Source organism: Dryas octopetala, chromosome 5 (genome assembly GCF_963921425.1).
Source record: "Dryas octopetala chromosome 5, drDryOcto1.1, whole genome shotgun sequence".
NCBI classification, from domain to species: domain Eukaryota; kingdom Viridiplantae; phylum Streptophyta; class Magnoliopsida; order Rosales; family Rosaceae; genus Dryas; species Dryas octopetala.
Window position 1 is genome coordinate 2082767 of NC_141370.1, and position 4841 is coordinate 2087607.

Below are 4841 nucleotides of genomic sequence, written 5' to 3' on the forward strand. Positions count from 1 at the left end.
GGCAGCTTGCACAAGCAATTGGCTCACGGCTATGGTGAGCTAGTGCTTGCGGCTTGGGATGCTCTTCCTTGCAGCCACGCCACTCCTCTCTCTCTCTCAACCTTTGGCTAGCCCTCACAAGAACAAAACTCAAAACTGAAATTAAAATCCTAAAACAGAAAATAAACTAGGAGGCAAGGCAAATTTCGGCTGGAATGTGTATCAGGTGTCTAGGGTTCTGAATTGATGGGATATATATAGAGGACAAATCCTTGAGAAGCAAGGAGAAGGTGACTTGCGGCAGCAGCTAGGGTTTGCTGCTCCTTGTAGCTTGCGGCAAAGGCTTGGCCTTTTGGGCTTAAGTGGCGCATGCAAGTCAGCTAGGCCCTCCCTCCTTGCGCATGGGCTGCTGGTCTTGGACCTTGATGGTGCATTGGGCTCACATGTGTTGGGCTGAAGTGGCTTGCACAAGATGGGCTAGGGTTTCACTCCATGGGCTTCCACCTTGGGCTTGCATCTTGGGCTTGTGCATGGGCTTGCACATAGGGCTTCTTGGCTGCTAGGGTTTGCATGGCATGCATGGGCTGCCACCTTGCTCCTTACGCATACATCTTGGGCTGCTAGGGTTTGGCCAATGCATGTGCATGCATGGCCCATCTTGGGTTCGGCATCCCTTAGGCCCATGGGCCCTTGACTTTTGACTTCCCATTTTGCCCCTCATTTCCATTTGAATTCAAATTCATTTCTTCCCTCTATTCATTTCCATGGATGTCCACCACCTTCTAGAAGCTTCTGGAACCTTGACTTTGTAGAGTTGACTTTGACCAACATTTCCTAGTGCAACTAGGATTCCTTGAAAATGAAGGTTTCCTTATCCATTTCGACTCCTCGTAATGACCATATTGCCCCTGATGTCTCCTAGTGTCATTAGGATTCCTTTCCCTAGTTGAGTTAGGTTTCCTAGTTCAACCAGGATTTCCTGTTTCAATCAGGATTTCTCATTTCTAGCTCTGCAATGATGGTTCTGGACTTGATGTTTCCTAGTGTGACTAAGAATCCTCATTTGACTAGGATTTCTGCACTTTTCCTGGTTTAACCAGGATTTCACTCGTTTTCCTGGTTTGACCAGGAAATGTCCCAAAATGGCTCCATTTGCTTCTTTTTCTCATTTCTGCTTCATTTGACCTGAAAACACAAAAACAAGACAAGAAACACAAAATATCGAGTTCTAACACTCTAGGTTAAGAAATTAGTATCATAAAGTGATGCAAAATGCACACTCATCACACTCTCCCTCTTCTCTTCTCTCTCTTTTTCTTTTCTTTTCTTCTCTGGCCGAACCTTAGCAGCCACCTCCAACAGCCACCTTCTATTCTTATTTTCTTTTATTTTGGTGCCGACTTGAAGTGGAGGAAGGAGTCGAAGCTGCAGCCACTTCCACCAGCCACGCCATCACCACCTTGCTGCCACCTTGCCAAGCACCTTAGCCACCTTGCCGTGGAGCCCAAGGCCGAGCAACAGCCATCACGCCACCCTTGTAGCCGCACCATCTCATGCTGCCATCTCACCTCCACCTTGCTGCCTCGGCTTGATCTCTCTTCCTTTTATTTTTATTTCCATTGTTTTAATTATGCATCGTTTATTTGTGGATTTAATTATGCATAGTTAAATATTGGGCTAGGGCTAGGATGAAGCCCTAGCGTTGCTGTTTACTTTCACTATGGATTATTGATATTTTAATTATTTACATGTTGACAAATCTTGGATCTCTGTTTAAATTGACTCTATTTGTTTTGCATCTTTGACTGATCACCTGAGGTTGCATGCATTTAGATTTATGTTGTGAAACTAAATAAGCTCGAAAGGATAATAGTTTCAATAGGCAACAAGTGGGTATCCTACGATAATATTCATGAGAAAAGAGATCATAGAGGACATAGGGTACATTAATTTGGAGCTATGCGCTATGTGTTTGTCACTCTCACAGATTGTAATGACTCTTGCATGGGTAACAGCTACCTTAGCTTAGAACTAGGGAACATGCAAGTTAATTGGCTAAGGAAGGCCCAAGAAGCTCTTAGTTTATGCACAGTAAGAGGAGTAATCGCTAAAAGTAACTAGCCAAACCTTTTAGTAGACGAACTTTGTCGGCATGTTTATATATTGATTGTTGATATCCATAGTAGAGTGAATGGTATGCTAGTGGTGGATTCTGACCCCTAGTGTTTCTTTATTATTGTTTTATCCAAAATCATTCAGTTTGCTATTTAAAGTTTTGTTATTTATCTGTTAGTTTAGTCTAGTCTTAAAAACCAATCAAAACCCTCCATTTGCGTGTGTGAGTTAGAGTTGAGTTAATTGAATTTAATTGAGTTAGTAATCACAACATTAGTACAATTCCCTGTGGGATCGACCTCGTATTTGTAAGCTTTGCTACTTAGCGATTCGTGCACTTGCGAGTTAACCTAGAGCTCAGGAAAGGTGATTTAATTTGCTCTAGGAAAACATACAACACCGAAGCCCATGTGCTCCTAACCCTAGCTGCTGCCGCAAGTCATCTTCTCCTTACCTCTCAAGGTGGCAGCCCATGCATCCGCATGCATGCCATGCAAGCCATTTCAGCCCAACATGCAAGCCCAATGTGCTAGCCTCAAGGTGATAGCCCATGGAGTGAAACCCTAGCCCACATTGTGCAAGCCCAATGCGCCAAGATCAATGCGCCAAGACCAGCAGCCCATGCGCAAGGAAGGAACCCTAGCTAGGCTAGGCGGGTGTCACTTAAGCCCAAAAGGCTTAGCCTTGCCGCAAGCCCATGTGCTCCTAACCTTAGCTGCTGCCGCAAGTCATCTTCTCCTTGCCTCTCAAGGATTGCATTTCTATATATACATCATATACTTCAGAACCCTAGACCCTTCCTCCTAGTTTTATTTTTCAGTTTTCATTAGTTTTAATTTTCAGAAAGTTAGAGAGAGAGAGAGTTAGAGAGAGAAGGTGGCGTGACAAGTGAGAGAGGAAAGGAACCAGCCCTTGCCGCAAGCCCTAGCTCACCTTGCCGTAAGTTCCTCCTGCTTGCTAGGTGCTTCCTTCTTCTTCTCTCCTTGCCGCAGCCACCATTGTGATGTTTCTCTGATTTTTGTTTTCCTTTTCTTCTAGAATTCTGATTTTTATGCTTAGTTTATGCTTCTGATTTTATTTAGTTTGTGTTTCTGAATTTTGCATTAATATGAATTGGTATTTTGTTATTGGTTGCTGTTTTCTTTTATTTAATTTAATTATGTAGGTTTATTTATTCTATCTTGCATGTTAGTTGTAGGTTGATTAATGGATTTGCATGTTTTAACAAATCGTTTATCCGTCTCTTGATCAATTAGTTTGATGTTTGCATGTATTAAATTTTCATTATCTATTAGAATCTGTCACTAGTTGTTTGCATCCTTTGACTGGCCACCTTAGGGTAATTGCATCTAGTTTATTCGTTAGGTTTAGCTGTGAAAAAAGTCAAAGACACTAAACCACAAGTAACAAGGGAATAAGGGATTATTCTTGGCAATGGGGTTGGGCGACCTCTATAAGGAAATATTCAAAACTTATATGTTGTGCATGTTTGACGTTCTCACGGATCTTAATGACTGTTACATGGGTAACAGCTGCCTTAGCTTGAATTAGGGAACATGTAAGTTAACTGATTAAGGAAGACCCAAGAAGCTCTTAGTATATGCCTTAGGAGAACAATTGCGAGAAAATAACTAGCCAAACCTTTTTAGCAGTCAAAATTTAATACATTGTGTTTAAATTAATTGTCATTAGCCTTGGATGGATATTGCATGTTTATCTGATTTGAAACTGAAAACTTAACAGTGCAAGATAGAATAAAGGGTGTGTGCGTGTGGTGATGTGTGCGTGCGTTTTCATCTCTTTAAACCCCCTATTTAGTTATTCTATTGATTATTTGAATTGATTTGTTGTTTATTAACCATTCCCTGTGGGATCGACCTCGTGCTTGTACGCTTTGCTACTGATGCGATTCGTGCACTTGCGAGTATACTTTGAATGAAATAGATGTTTATTTTGTTATAAGAAAACATTCAACACTCATTGATTCAAGATTATGCATATTCCAAGCAAATGACCAAATGAAAGATAATGAGATCAAAACAACGACTTATATGACAATGATAGAATCAGAGTGGCGCGCAACACTCAAGAATTTAAGAACAGGGCTCAAAAGCTCACTTACGTCATGCAAGTCTGCTCTATTATGCATATAATCATTAGTAATGCTAATCACAACCTAAATTCATATCAACAAAGCCAAATAACATAGAATTGCAAGATATGTTACGGAAGACTATTAAAATGAAAAGAACACCAAATGTACACACAATACTAAACATGCTCATAACAATCATGCATAATCAAATCAATTAGTTGGGGACTCAAAACTACCTAAAACAACCAAAAAGACTCAAAAACTTTGTTTTTAAAACAATGTCGCACACTTCTAAAGAGTCACATCCATCACTAAGGTGAATGAAATCTAAAGAAAGCGTGCATTTTGATGTGAGTTTTGACACCCTAAGTTTAAAAACAAGTGTAAAAGTTTTTCCCAACCTAAAAACACACAAAAAAAATGAAATTTTTTTTTCTTTTCTAAAAACACTTAAAACACCTAAAACACTTAAAACACTTGTTCTAACCTAAAAACACTAACAAATGGCAAATGCCTTTCCCCCCACACTTAAATGATACATTGCCCCCAATCTATAAGAAATAAATGCATGAATGATCAAATTAAGCGAAACGGGAAATTGCAACTATCCAAAACCAAATAAACACACCAAAATGAAAAATTGTCTTATGAA